The following is a 16,485-nucleotide window of genomic DNA, read 5'->3' on the forward strand; positions in this document are numbered from 1 at the left end:
ATGACCACGGATACATACACACTACTTTTAATCAATCTCAAGGTTAAGCACAGTCGGTATTAAAATTACTTCAGCAGAAGGGCTTTGTGCATATATCCTTGACTGTATTCTTTTTTATATTATTATTGTAGTTTATCTCTACATGATTTGGAAGTTTTTTTGTCTTATAAGCTCAGAAGGGCTGAAACACACATGTTAATTGCATCAGTTAGTACAAAGAATCCTAAGTGAATCTAACACTATGCGTCACTGGATGGATACTTTCTTTTGCTAAATTTTACTATTTTCAAATCGTTTTTAATTGCTACTGTTATTTTTGGTATATTATTTATTACATATATGGATTAATTGTTAAGCTTTGCAATCATCATGTTAGTGTGTTGTATTTTTTACCACTACATTTTAAATAGTTTCTTTTTCTACATTCCTGCTTTCTTGCTGTGCCTGTTGATTGGAATACAGTTTAGTTATATAAATTACTGCACTGTAGGCTGTTTCATTGGTTGGTTATTTTTCTGTAGTGGAACTTCAGTTTGTGTTTAGGAGTCTGGAAGGCTTAGTACTGCTTTCTTGTGGCAGTTGAGGGTAATGCTGTATTGCCCAGGGGCCCTTTTAGTGGACTACTGTTTGTTTTGAGCATCTATAAAGACATTGCATTTGCATAAAGCTTAACTGCAAGCCGCTGGTTGTAGTAGTGCCTGTATAGGTGCAGACACCTAGAATTTAATTTTTTTCCTGCACAACTGCTTCTCAAATTTCCTAAATCCCTACCTGTTCACTGAACAGTTAGTTTGCACACTAAGTGGCTACTTTGCATTATGTACCCCCCAAGCTTGACCCTAGGCAGTTTTAAGTGGTCTTAGTAGTATTTTCAGTCCTATAACAACGAAGCAAATTAGCTGTGACCCTCCCTTCTACAATCCTCTTGTACTATAAGAAACTAGGATCCAAAGCCATGCACATGCACTTTCCTGCTATCTCTGCTGCTAGCCTGGAGGACATGGGCATCCTGCGACAATGCAGCAATTGCCTCAAGTTCACTGACAACCACCTAATCCTCAAACACATGAAAAGGGTATGTGAGAGATGAAATTGCACAATGTTATTGGAGGCAAGACTCTCACCTCCAAGCACTTTCACTACAAACAGGTTGTCAGTAGCACACAAGCTACCCACCTCACATAGTACAGGGGTCTATATAATTTGAGTGAATGCTTAATTGAGTAAACCACTAATTGTCAAACTGAATTAAGTGAAAGCTTAATTAAGTGAATGCTCGCTTAAGCAATTTTTTTTCTGAGGGAAAGGAAGTAGTTGGCCATCATTGGGAATTTGCCATTTTCCCCACTGTAGTGTGATCTTGGAGTTGGTATATTTAGTTAGGGGTGTGTGGAGGGTATAGGGGCAAAGTCCCCCACTTTGCAGAGTTTTAAATTCTGTTTTGCTTGTTACGATTGGTGGGTGGGCAACTGTTTTTTTTTCCCCCAGGGAAACTTTTAACTTAAGCGAGCATTTACTTAATTGAGCTTTCGCTTAATTCAGTTCGACAACTAGTGATTCATTCAATTAAGTGTACGCTCAAATGATATAGATCCCACAGTACAGACCAGTCAGATAGACCAACATATGCTGAGGCTCTTAAATGTAATCTACTCAAACCATAAAGATTTCCCAGACACTACATACTCAAAGAAAAAAGTCCTCAGTAACTTCAACAGCACTGTATGAAAATACCCACAAAGACACAGACTGCCACAAACCATGGTGTCTCAACCTCTAAGCCTTTAAATCATACCACAACACAATGCAGAATCATGGTCATAGTAGACCTCATAATGAGACACAGAGCCATCTCTCTCACCAGTCCAGGAAAGGAGGGAGTCACTATCAGTTGTCTATTAGGGGTTAAGATCTGTCATGTTATTCATGCACTCAGGTCACTTAACTTTCCTTGTACTGTCTTTTTTAGGCAATGTCACACTGACAAACCTTCTGACATAGTAAAACCATTCAAAGGAAATCTAAAGGTGTTCCTGCTCAATGCCAGGAATCTTAACAGGAAATGTCACTCCCTCCAAGGGCTCCTCACCCTACAGAATGCAGACATCTGATCAGTTACTGAGATGTGGTTTAAAGCCACATGGAGCACAATGGCAGTGTAATTCTGTAGTGCTTTCCACACATCTAGGACAGCTACTGCACACATAGAGACTAAAGGTGGAGGTATGTCAGTATTCATTAAAACAAGCTCACCTCAGGGCTGGTAAAACATGATGAGACACTTCAGCTTATCAAATTACTATAGACAAGGTTTCATACCTTATCCATGCAAGTTAAAGGTCACCCATAAAACCCATAACTCATGCTCAGACATATGGAACTCACTCATCATTCAACCCAATACCACATTCATGGGCAGCTTTAACTACACCATTATAAACTGGGATTCATTCATGACCCCTAATATGCAGGCTCAAATATTTCTTAACTTTGTTAACCCTAACACACTAGATTAGACAGCCCACATGCCCACTAGGGGTGCAAACAAACTGGACCTGATCCTAAGAAACATGAGAGAACACTGCCCCCCCCCCCCCAGTGTAATGTCCTCTGGTAAGATTAGACCATAAAGCTGTCTCCTTTGAAACAAAATTAAAACCCATATCCCCAGCTAACCTTTAGCAGTTAGAAACTGTTCTAAGCCAAACATCCTATTAGTAAGTGATAACCTAGCAAAGTTTCAAGCACCAGCAAATCCTGAGAACCCAGCTGCCTATGCACAACTGCTCACCAAAACTCTGTGCAATCATTTTAATATAAGCATTGAGGCAGCCATGCCCACCAGGAAAAACCTCAGAACAAACACAAAAACAGGCCACCATGGTGGAATCCTAACATAAATAGGTTATACAACAAAAGGAAGAAAATCATGGCATAAGATAGGAAATGCAAAGCCCATCAGGATAAAAACTCCCTCATCAATCTGAACAAACAACTTAGGGGGCAAATCCATTCTATCAAAGTCAAATGTGAGATAAGAATAGACTCCCAGGCTAAGAACAACCATAAGGCTTTCCTTACCTATGTCCACAACCTCAAAGTTAGGCACAACAAGGTGCAGAACTAATAGCAAATGAAGCCACATACAATGAGCCTGAACGTAAAGCAAATCTACTGTTGAGACAAATCAGTTTCGGTTTTACCCTCTTCTCCCTCCCTCCCTTCCAGCCATCAAGAAATACCATCAAACATACCTCCCAAATATTATTAGGGAGCAGGTCTCAAATTCACTCCTAAAGACCAAAAACACCACATCAATGGGCCATATTAATATCCCAGGCTGCCTCCTAAATAGCATAAATATGACCTGTCAGGAGAACTGGATTCACTTTTCAACCATAGCCTCAAGTCAGGCTTTGTGCCACACAAATAGAGAACTGCAACAGGCAACCCTCTACAAAAGGGTTGGTCATGTTCAGATTTTGAAAACTGTAAAAATAAAATTTGTGGCTTTCTGACTAATTACTGAGGATTGAAGACACTAAATAATGATATACATTTGAGTTTCCAACATCATATCCTTCAGAAAATGCATACTACTACAAATCCTGTTATTTAATCAGCTTTATAAGTTTCTAAGAGCAGTATTTAAAATCTGTCCCTATTCTTGGGCCTTTATCCTACTGTTATTTTAGGTGTGTTGATACCTGTTTCACAGGACCTATCTGCAAGTTGCCTCACAGTTTAACAGGAGACTTTAAAAGTTTCAGCTTTCTGGTGTCTTACAAGCACTCAGTGTAGGTTTACACTTGAATATCTTTGTGCTCCTGTAACTTTGTCCAATACTAGCAGAGACTCACACTTTAGGACCTGAATCCTCACCCCCTGCATTTTCCTTGCAGGACTTTAAATCTTTTATTTGTACTTACTATAGGTAATCTTGGGTCTCTCCTGACTCACTCCCATTAACAGTGTTGTCTGCTCTGAATTGAGTTTCTTGGCTCAGCCTGCTGTCTTCACCCTCGCTATGCTCAGGGTCACTTCACTACCCACCCAAACCCCCTATTCCCAACCACCCCTGACATAATTTCCTTTATAGTTAACCATTTACTCCACCCTACACTGGGTCACTCTCCCCTGTTTCCCATTCCAGGAACACAGTCATCTACACTTTTTTCACTACCCTCCTCCCCATTACCTTTCAACCAACCAATGTATCTCCCTGCACTCTTCCTATACTTACTTTCCATATTATACTACCTTATTTTAATTGAACTAAGGCTCAATACACAACAACTATCTCCTACCTGTACTTTAACCTCTCAACCCTCATTCAACTCAGACTACTTTCCTATATCTTCCCCTCTACTCTCTCATCCAATTCTTCTGTCCCAGCCTACTGTTTCTGCATCAACAACATTTCATACAAAACAAAAATAAAAAAAAAAAAAACACTCCTACTTCTGTTTCACCAGATTTCTTCCCTACTAGTCACTACTCTATTAAGGTCTGGTGACATTCACCCTGACCCTGAACCTCCCTTCATCTACCAACAACATCCACTGCAACCCCACTCCAAACTATAACTCCACCCTAACTAATAAGCACCTCAAGCTTTATGCTCTAAATGTCTGTAGCATTCTGAATAAAACTGCAGAATTACATGCATGGATAGACCTGCACTCCCCAGACCTCCTAATTCTCACAGAGACCTGGCTCAAGCCACATCGCTCAGATAACAAATTTCTCCCACCTGGCTATAACATACTATATCTGGATAGAATAAATAGAAAAGGCGGAGGAGTTAGCTATCCTTTACCCTGACCATCTTACATTAACCTCCTCTAACACCTCTCTACCTCCCTTCCCCTCTGCTGAAATTCTGTCAATAAATGTAATTCTCAACAAACACCTTAATTTAACTGTTGTCACCATATGCATACCTCCTGGTGATAATATCTCCCTCCTTGAACAATTACTGTCCTGGTTCTCAGAGAACATTACAATAGAAACAACCATCCTAGGGGATGTCAACATAAATTGGCATTGCTTTAAAACAGATTCCCCTTGTCAAAGTATAAACCTCTATGGCTTTACAAAGGTCATCTCAACTCCAACCCACCTAAATAAACTCTCAAACTTGCACTCAATTATTGACTGGATGCTAGTATCTCATCCCAAATAAATACCAAAAACCTGAATCACTATCTCACTCTTTTAGCGACCATGCGCCTATCCGAGTGCTTAGATACACCTTCATCACTACTAGTACTCACAAATATAAAACTTTCTGTAACCTGACCATCTTCAACCCAGAATACTTATATAGCCTCCTCTCTTCCATTAACTGATCTTCACTCTTTTCGCTGCCTCTTAATGATGATGTCCTACACCTCAGTTCGACTTTCTTAAATATTCTCAACACTCTTGCCCCTCTTTGAACAACAAGAGTTAAATCTTACCAACACCACTCATTCCTCTATCCATGTCAGAGATCTAGCATGGAAAAAATGGACTAAATCAAAATCTCCTTCAGACTTGCAAAAATATAAAGAATGTGATAAAAGAAACTGCTACTCACAGTCCACCTCTAATTACTTCTGGAAGTCAGTTAACCACATCTTACATCCAGGTAACCCACCATCTCCCAACCCTGATCCTATCCTGTGTCCCACAAAAATAGGCACCCAGTTCAATTCCTTTTTTATCAGCACCATCAGTAAATTATTGCCTTCTAGCTCCAGATCTCTTCCTAACTCCACCCTTGCTTCTAATTCATCTAGCCCTCACTCTGAAAAACACCCTAATCCCCCCAAAAAACATTTTTTCTTCAACCTGTATCAACTGCCTATATCAAAAAACTTCTTCAGAATCTAAAGCCATGCTTTCCTTCTGCTGACAACTTGCCAACATACTTCCTAAAAATAGCCACCTATTCCATTACATACCCTATATCCATTCTAATAAATTGCTCATTGTCTGAATCTACTGTTCCATATATCTGGAAAAAATTCTATACTATGCCCATCCATAAAGGAGAAAAATCTACAGAAATTTCCAATTTTAGGCCTCTAGCCATTCTATCTCAACTCTCAAAAATCATGGAAAAATGCATCCATGCACAATTACTATGCCACCTATTACTAGAAAGCCTTTTAACACCCACTCAACATGGTTTTCGATGAACCATAGTACTTACATCACTCTCATTGCTTTTACCAATTCAGTTGCACAATCCAGAGACAATAACAATCTAGTCTCTTGCCTATTCCTGGACTTATCGAAGGCATTTGATACTGTGTCTCATCCTTTGCTCACTTCTAAACTAACAGAACTTAATCTGTCCTCATCCTCTATCTCTTGGTTCAGTAACTATCTGTCCAATAGGCAACACTCTGTTAGATGGCATTCTACACTCTCCCCTCTACTGCAACTCACCACAGGTGTGCCCCAAGGCTCCATCTTAGGACCTCTTCTATTCAACATTTTAACTAACCATCTTTAGAAATCCTGCTCCAACTCAACTCTCATCCAATATGTGGATGATTCTACAGTCATCACCTCCTCTGATTATTTCTCAGACCTGCTTTCCAAAACCCAGCAAACTTTCACAAATATTGAGACCTGGCTAACCAATAACCAGCTAATACTCAATGCTAAGAAAACTAAACTACTTCCATTTCTGCCTAAATCGCTCTCTCATAACACCTCAACCTTCAGTATCACCTTGTTAGACAACAACTCCATCAATGTTGAATCCCATACCAAACTAGTAGGGGTCATAACTGATGATAACCTAAAGTTCAACCTTCATATAAATTACTGTATCATAAATACTAACCAAAAGCTTGGCTTACTATGCCATAACAAAATATATCTCACACCAGAGGCAAAACAGTTACTCTCTCTTGCTTATCTCCTACCCTGTCTCTTCTATGGCTCTCAAATCCTCACTAACCTACAGGCAACACTACTGAATAAGAAAGAAAATACATATCACAAAATAGCTAGATTCACCGCCAACACTCAACTTAAATCCCATCACTGTCTGGCGTTGAAAACACTGAACTGGCTTGAGTTACCCAATCAACTTCTTTTCTCTTAATTTAATATTATCCACTCCAACCTCTACAAACCCTCCTTTTGCCCTAACATTTCCAACATCTTAAATTACTACGTCCCAACCAGAAAACTTAAAAGCACCAACTAAAACCTCCTCGACATTTACAAACCTAAAAAAATCACTTGTTGAAACCCTCTACAACTGTCTTCCCTCTATCCACTGGAATAAGCTACCTTTAACAGTCAGATCTATCACACAGCCTACCCATTTAAAATTGCCCTAAAAGTCCACTTTACTAATACCTGGACTTGCTCCTGTAACAAACACTGTGAACTAAATCACCTGACCCCCATTGCATACATCCCCCTTCTCAATTCATACTTCATTCTAGCCACAGAACTCTAACTCCTAATACCTTTTTTCACTAAATTTTTCCACTACTGATAGTTATCCCCCCTTCTTTTCCCACTTAGCTTGCTCCTCTTTCTCAGATTTCACTTGATTCTAACTACTACTACTCTTTTCTCTTATTTATAAATTAAAGAAAAACTCAAATTTTCCCTCTTTTACCCATAGCCACCCCCTTTTTTCTCTTGACACTTAACTTTTTTCTATCACCTGCTCTCTCTATCAACTTCTCCTCTGCTTCTGATTACTGATGTACATGTTGTTGCCTGTAAAAACTAAGATTTGATATACAGTACTCTCTGTACTCTTATCTTAAACTCTGAGTTAATTGTCATTACTTCCCCTCTAAATTAAGTCCTTATGTATTGGAGATGTATGAATGATTTTGACATATTGTTTTATTGCCTTTTTTGTGAATAACACCTTTTAAACTCTCATGCTACAAGAGGGAATCCAAGCATTATAATGCATGATTATATTACCTCATGTATACTGCACTGTTTGTAAATATTTTTATGATGCATGTAATACTTTCTGAAGATTTTCTCCCAGGCCTCTGCTGAAAAAGGGTGCAAGCTCAGTCAGACATTCCCATTCAACAAATGTCAAATAAATAAATAAAATGTTAGTGTATCTATGAAATTGCATAAAATATGTACACACCTCACACAAAGAATACTTATTCAGTACTGGAATCTAAATTTGAAACATTTTCCCTTTTTTGATGTTTGCTTTATAGAAAGATTATTGTACAACATGAAATATATGTAAGGATAAAAAAAAAAAAAAAAAAACAATTCTGACAATGGCACTTTTGGGACCGGTGTAGAATGTTTACACTTTACATTGCTAATACTTTCAGTATTTTTTAATGGTTTTCACTGGAGTACCAGCATATGTTGTTCTTTTTTGCCCCAAACCCCACATTTTGAACATGGTGTTTTTGCTTAGATTGTTCCTGTTAAGCATATATTCACAAAAATGCTTATAACTTACTACTGCTTCTGTAATACCTCCCACTGTGCCCTTTTACTTATACTGTATGATTGGCTCTGACTGAATGATCTCCCTGTTAGCTCTTCTAATGAGGTGTGGTGTATTTTTTTATCCAATAGCTTTAACATTTTTGTGCTTGGGAGTCAGGCTCAAAGTCAGAAGTAATGTGTGCTAAACATCCAAAATCAGAGACAGTTGTTACATTTATTGCTGTAATCCATTTAGAAAGTTAACTAAACACCAGATTTTGGGAGAACTTGTATTTTCTGAAGTACAAAATTATAACTTCTGTTATTATTGACTGATTGTAACCCTTAGTGATTTACCACAAAATCAAAAAGTTTATGGGGGCAGGGTAAAAATAGGAAGCAAATAAATCAATGACAGTAGAGAGCTATGTTTTGTACTATTCCATTTACCTACAATTGCAGCGGACCTTAATTTTGCTTTGAACCCCCCCCCCCCGATGGAATTATACTCAGAAAACTGTATAGCTTCAGTGATACTGTTCTTTAATACTATTTATTATAAATCCACCCAACATAAGTTCTCTTATCTACCAACCATGATAGATACTGATCTTTTTAAAACTATATGAAGGTGAACTGTAATAATCTTATGATGACTTTATAAGCCATATACTTTATATATATTTTTATTCTTTCTAAGACCATTGTAACAGATTACTTTGTACAGAATGTCACATTTTATAGCTCTAGTTGCATACAAACCCCACAAAATTTGCAGACAGCATTACTTGTATCAGTACCATAAATGTGGTGGTACAGTTTCCAAACTGTACTGGCAGAGAATGCAATATAATTACTCAGTTAATAACTTACTCTTCTAGTGAAATATCTCAGACACATACTCTGTTCTGGCAAAAGAAGTTTAAGCAAGTGTACTATGTGACCTGCAAATGTCTGCTATCTAAAACAATGACCGGGTAACCTACTTTTACAGCACCAGGGTTATCCTCCAATGAAATTTAACTCCACGTAGTACCTAGAGGACAATTGTCCTAGTATGCTACATATGACACGTCCTCAGAACATGGCTTTGCTACATATTAAGGATGTCCTTATCTGTTGTATTAACTGACAGCTGTTACATCCTTACACTAAGAGACTATATTTCAATAATACCTGTCTGACCCTGCATCTGTCTGCAGTTATTTTGTGGGTGTGTACTTCTTGTGAGATATATACACAATAACATATAGGGAAAGTAAGAGCATGCAGGGTTGGGGGTTGGCATAATAGTTAAGATGTTTTCCTGACAGACACAAGGTGCAGGGTTTGAGTCTTACATTTGTGGGAAATTGACTTGAAATAAAATGGCCCACAAGAGCACCTAGTGCTTACTTATGAAACTAACTACATGTACTTGAAACATTGCTTTATCACTGTATCATGAAACCCTTCTTCTTTCATTACATTACAAAATCATTCACATGTGAAAAGTAGAGAGACACATCATTAAATGTAGCTGTACTTCATCAGTTTACTAAACACTATTCCTACATTTTATCCAAAGCTTTCACTTCCTGCTCAAACCAGTTCATCATAGTGAATCCTGTACTGCTGCACAGAGGCAGTGTTACTGTAATTATAGAATAATTCATATCCACGCCAATGCTTCCTAAGGAACTGTATGGAAACAACGTGTAATCAGTGAGTACTGCATCTAAAGGCCCTTTTCTTTAGATTTGTTTGTATAAATCATTTGATATATTCCTGAAAACAATAAAACATTTCTGTGCTCATAACCTCTCCAAAATCAATATGCTTTAAGCACGATAAAGAAAATTCTATAATATAATTTCTAGTTTTGTGGATTTATCATATAGTGAATGGTTGAATGTGATTAAGTCTTTAGAGTATTAGTTATCCAAGTCAGTGGTAATCTGTGGTTAGCATATAAAACTTTTCATGACAAGGCATTATGGGTTGGTTGCACTGGACATAGAATTAAAGGAAAATCTCAGCAGCTCACATTCTACCTTTCCTGTTTATAAGGTCTTTCTTAGTAACTCACTAAAGATGGACAATTTTTCTTTCAGATTATTCTTTCTTTTTGGAATAAACTTCCTTTAAATGTTTGTTGTGCAATGAATTTTAAGCTATTTAAACACTATTAGGCAATTGAGAAAAGACCATAAATTGAGTTTCTATGACAAGGAGTCTGCATTTCTTGATAGCCTTGTGGCCTGAATACATATAAGCCTACTATGAACCTACTAGCCCATGAATGAATGCCTTAAATATATTGTAGTTTATGGAGCATGTGAAGATAGGTGAAGGCTGCCAGCCTAGCTAGATAAAATTTTGTAGATAATTCTGTCATTTATAAATATTAATGTAAGCCACAGGCTTGTTCTCGTAAATATGAAAAGACTGTAGTGGATGTTGAACTGAAAATATGTAATAACAGTGCACTCTGATGTAAGAAAGCTGATAAGTCAACCATTTCATGACTGTCTTTGATCTTAGGGCTTGGAGCCGTTCTGTCTGGATGAAGGATTTCTGGCTATTGCCTTGAGACCAGAGTTAATTGCTAGAATTTGCATGTATAATTTCTTTTAATGGTCTGGCTTCCTGACCATCTTCAAGACCAAAAGGCCTATTAACCTCAGAGTTCTGTTAGCCTGGGGACCAGAAAGAAATTATGTAATCTGAAATAAATCAGTGGTACTATGTTATCAATTTAAGGAGAGAAAGAATGAGGGCATTTGAGCATTTGTCTTGAGAACATCCAACTCACCACTCTGCCCATGTCTATATGTAAGTAGGATCTTAGATTTGTAGTGTTACTGTTAGAAATAGCTAGGAAATAGGAAGATTAGACTGTGTTTTTCTGTGTTGATGTCAGAACTTTTCTACTGTATTATTTTAATATTTCTCTATGATCTCTGAACTCTTGACTAGCACTGTGTAGTAAGAAGTATTGTCTTGTGTTTTTATTATTTATTATTAAATATTTTAAACCTTTCAATTGTGGCTGTTTTGTGTAGAAATAATTTAAGCTCTAAGAGTACATTGCATGTATACAGTGATACTAGCCAAGCCACGTCAATAAGTTTTGCTGTTCAGTCACACTTACCATTGGATAATAATATTGCACAGTATAATTGAACTCCCTTTCTTAAGGGTCTTTTGGTAGCTGATAAATATTAGTGGGTGGTGGAATGTGGTACTACCTATAGTCTGAGAAAAAGCATCACAGCTGAAGAACCTGTGCCAGCCTTCCCCCAAGAGTGTGTGTGGTTGTATATAACTGTTATCTCAAAGTGTGTGTGTGTGTGTGTCAGCTACTTGGGCAGGGACACAAACAGTGATTGGACAGAGAGGGTGCTGGAGGTTTTAGCTTTCCCACTAGGCTGAGATCTGGACCCTATAGCTGTGCCAGTGGGGGGGTCTTATTGGGGACTTGGAGAGAAAGGGAGAAACCAGCTCCAAACAGACTGTGATCTCTGTGTGCTCTTAAGGGAAATTGTACTTTACTGTGTATGTATTTATTATCCTTTTCCCTATATGGACGCCCCTCACTGGTGTTAGTGGTGAAGACTGAGGCTTCTTTATTGCTGGGCCAGTGCTCAAGCATCACAAAGCATATTAATTATACTTCAAAATATGGAAAAATCAACCTTCTTATGCACTTGTCTGACATCAGAGAAGTACATACTATATTTTGTTATGCATTATTAATACCGTAGTCTCATACTACAGTGTACACAGTGGCCACCACAAAACACCAGAGAGAACACAAAGCTGCTTTTAAAAGTTTTAAATTAATTTTTACTTCCACAAACAACACAGATTGAATTGCTTAATAGGTTAAGAAGCAATTAGCCCATCAAAATAAAAGTTGGCTTCAGGAAGTTCTCCCTGTGAAGGTATTTTATGGATTTAAAAGTTATAATTCTCTTTGTGATACTGCACCATTTTTTAACTAGCAGCACATTACCTGTAAAGTATTATGAGGCTGTTTCTCTGATCATAACTAATTAGTTATGTGATTTTGATGAAATGTTAAGATTCATCTATTGAGCTTCACTTTACTATCTTTTTTTGGTGAATCCCTTAAAATCAACCTCTCAAATATATACCAAGTTGGTTAGGATTGGATACCTAATTATATTCCTCTATTTAATATTCTGTAAAATAGAATCAGAATGTAATTAATTCTCTTCCCTGATTATAGAATCAGGGAGTAATTAGTAATCTTCCTTGATTTTCTCCTTTAATGTACCATAAGCCTGTTTGTCCCCTCATTTCATATTGGAATTCCTGTTTGTATTAGACTAACTTACTTTTAATTTCTCTACAAATTGTTTAAAATTTTTATAAGTATTAAATGACTGTCATATATAAATTCCTAACCGATGTTTTATATTATCACTAATTTGTTATAATTATTTAAACTGCAGATACTTTTGTTTTATTTTTGAATATTGTAAAATTATTGTTCTGAAAATGTTTTGTGATAATCTAGAGCTTTTCTCCAAAGACCTCTGCTGAAAATGAACTTCTTCTACCCAGTTGGATTTTCCCAGTAATTAAATTCAATAAATAAAACAAAACTAAAATAAATAAATAAACATTATGTTATATTAATGTAGTAGTTGCTACACAGGTAATGTTAAAAACTCTTAAATAAATGAAAAATACTCTACCATTTTGCCACATGTTAGTTGTATTGGGATTTGGGGATGAATAAGTTGTTTCTTATTTTTTGACAGATAATGTCTTTATTTACAAGCAAATGTGTTCATATAATGCCATTGTTATGACTTACTGTTTTCTTTGTTCACGTGACGAAACAAATGTCAGATAGAGATATGTAGGCTGTACAATGAATGCAATTATTATATTTGACTGAGTGATGACAGAGTGTATTGCAATTTCTTTTCACTTTCAAACATTTCAATGTTTCCATGTGTTTGCAAAAACTGACATAAACGATCATCATGGTGTTTCCATCCAGTTGTATAGAAGTTCTTAAAATCTCCAGCCCATTTGTTAAGAACACTCTTAAAATGCAGTTCCATAACCTAATATTTATAATGTTAAAAGCTTTTCTTTTAAGGTTTGTATTATATTATTGAATGTCCACTGCCAGATTCATTAATGCCTACACTAAGTATACACCATTCTAAGTGAATAGCCAACACATGCATAATTACCACCTTCTGCAATTTTAGTTTTCCTACTGATTTTCTTGCAACCTTAAAGGTTACCACAATGCGTAGACTACATTGTCTTTCTGAGTGAAAGGACAGCCCAAAAATGTGGCAGGGATGTTCTTGATGACAGCTCGTGTACCCGTAGTTACTTTGAATAGAATATTGGTTTCTTAAGAAGGTCACATCCACTGTGTTGGCTAATAAGTAATTTTTTAGATATTTGAAAACAATGATCATGCCTCCATGAAATGATGTATATCTAATTATTTACAAATTTAGTTTGCTCAATCTGTCAGCATATGGAATATCATAACAAATAGCAATTCATTTTAGTATAACATGTAAAGGCCCATTTTGTCCCACTTTTTTGTTGAGACCCATTAATGTAAAACACAACCCATATTGTGTAATAGGTCATGCCACTGGTTAAAAAGGGTTAATAGAGACTCAGGGCATCTAGAAACACTTATCTTAATATATTCTTAATAGCCAAGTAACTCTTGTTTATGGTGTTATTGGCATTATAGTTCAATTTCAAGCCTCTGCCAGCTTTCATAATGCCCTATGTCTGTTATATAGTAGGGTATAGGAATTACCACTGGTCAACTGCAAAAAAATAGTCCCAAAGTTGAGAAAAGGCATGCGCGCATGTATAGGGTAAGGCCTTCTTTGGGAATTAAGGAGTACTGTTTTAAAGCCTTTTATGTAAACCATATTCAAGTCACAGACAAAGGGCTTATTTAGTAATTATTCACCTCATAGACACTTATTTAGTGCCATGTACAAGTTGCCTTCAAGAACCAAAATAAGGCATATACAAATAGCATACACACCAAGACAGCAAGACAAAATACAGCATAAAGCTCATTTCTTTATCCTGTTTGCATACTGTTGGAAAACCACCCATTGCATATGCCTTTCTCAACTCCTCTAGGAATGGCCTGAATATGTTCCCACAGTCTGCATTCTACAGTAAAAACATTGCACAAGTTGCCACCAAGAAACAAAATGTGACTAATACAAAGAACACTACCAGAATAACAGGACAAGTTGCAGGATAACATCTATTTCTGCCTTTTTGCATGTAGTGGGAAAATAGTTATTGCTACTAGATGCAAATGCCCATTATAGCTCATGTAATAGTAACCAGAATATGTTCCCACATTATATACAGGAAAGTAAGCTATCACCTAATACAACCATCTATGAACTGTCTGCCCCAAAAAAATAAACTAAAAAGCCATTCAGTTCTACACAGTAATAATAGCACGAGTGTGACAGACTGTAGCAAAATTCCATTGCACAGCTAAGTTTATATTGTAGGAAGGTATGGTGATGCACAGAACCACTAGCAAGGAAACATAAACTGTCATTAAATAAAAAAAAATAATAAACATTTGGTAAATAAACATGTAGAGCATCATCCGTGAAAAACTACTTAGCCTTAAAAACGATAAAAGGGCAGTCATTCAATAAACATGTTTCACTACAGTGCAATAGAGTGGTATGTCTTAGTTAAAACAGCCTTTGCATTCATCAACATACTCTTTAATAGATTAATTATAAAAAAAACAGTTCAATTACCTTAGATGCCAAAAATAGGCAATAATTATTTACTAGAGACTTTCATTCCTCACCATCATTGCTTCCTCCTTATGGTAATTTGTTGCTTTCTTGGAAAAAATATATTGTTGACCTGTAAAAGGCAACATCTTTAATATTTTCTTCTCCCCTCCACAAATTCTTAGTGTTGTAGAAAATATTCATTCTTCTCTCTCCTCTCTGCAAATCCGTTGATGAGTTGTAAAACCTTCACCCTCCAAAGAAACTAGAATTGCTCCAACTCCCTTTGCTGTCCACAAGATCCACTTAACCAGATGCTGCCTTTTACAGCAAGAAGGCCCTGTTATCAACAAGGTCGACTTACGTATTATTTCCTTAAGCAGACCATTTGTATGTTCTCAATTAGATGTGAGTCTGTCCTGGAACCAGGAACTTCTCAGTTCTGATGCAGGCACAGACCTAATTGGGAACATGCATAGCCAGCATACATCCCAATTTCTTTAAACAAGAATTCAGGAAAAAGCCAAAGGAACTGGAGATACAAAGGGCCAAGATCTGGGGTATTTTTAGAATCAGTCTAATTCACTTACAATTGTATCATATAGCACCATTTTGTGTACTTCCAGACAACATCCTTAACCACTTATGCCATCCAGACAAATTTAGGGCTGGCTTCCTTAATTAAGGGGTTTACCGATTATTTTTAGTCAGTATTAGAAATAACAATGTTGAAGTAACAAAATGACATTAACACTGTTAATTTTGAATGTTTTGTAGTGGAAATATTACTCGTATTTTCATAAGTAATAATATTTTTAAAACCGAGAAGTTTACATGTGATTGAGAGGTCCAGTGTGATATGCCATCGAATGAAACTGAAAAGTATATTCTCCATGTCCACTTCCTATGCACTGTACTGAAGGAATTGCTCTTTGTTTGCTTTATGCATTATGTTAATATGTACTTAATATTTCCAAAATCATGAAGTTTAATGCTAATGGCTTCCAAATGGAAATCAAAATCTGTGTGAAATGGAATGGACATTTGGATAGTGTAAAGGAGCTAAAGGATAGGGAGGATCAATCAGATTTCATAGAAAAATATGCAATCTATAAGACCAAGACATGCAGAATAGTGTTCAATATGAGTGAAGTTTAAGGGAAGGCAGGAACTATGTTGGATTGAATGAAAAGTGATAACAAGAAAACACATATACTGCACAACAATAATAATCATAGAAACTGTTATTACTTATTACTTGTTTTATTTT

General features: G+C 36.6%; 1 protein-coding gene across 2 annotated transcripts in view; it reads left to right on the plus strand.

The window, feature by feature from the left end:
• Positions 1–16,485, plus strand: part of NRG2 (neuregulin 2) — a 675,057-nt gene that overhangs the window by 408,470 nt on the left and 250,102 nt on the right. The window lies entirely within an intron of this gene.

This window comes from Protopterus annectens, chromosome 4.part0 (assembly GCF_019279795.1).
Source record: "Protopterus annectens isolate FY-2018-M chromosome 4.part0, PAN1.0, whole genome shotgun sequence".
In the NCBI taxonomy this organism is placed as follows: Eukaryota; Metazoa; Chordata; order Ceratodontiformes; family Protopteridae; genus Protopterus; species Protopterus annectens.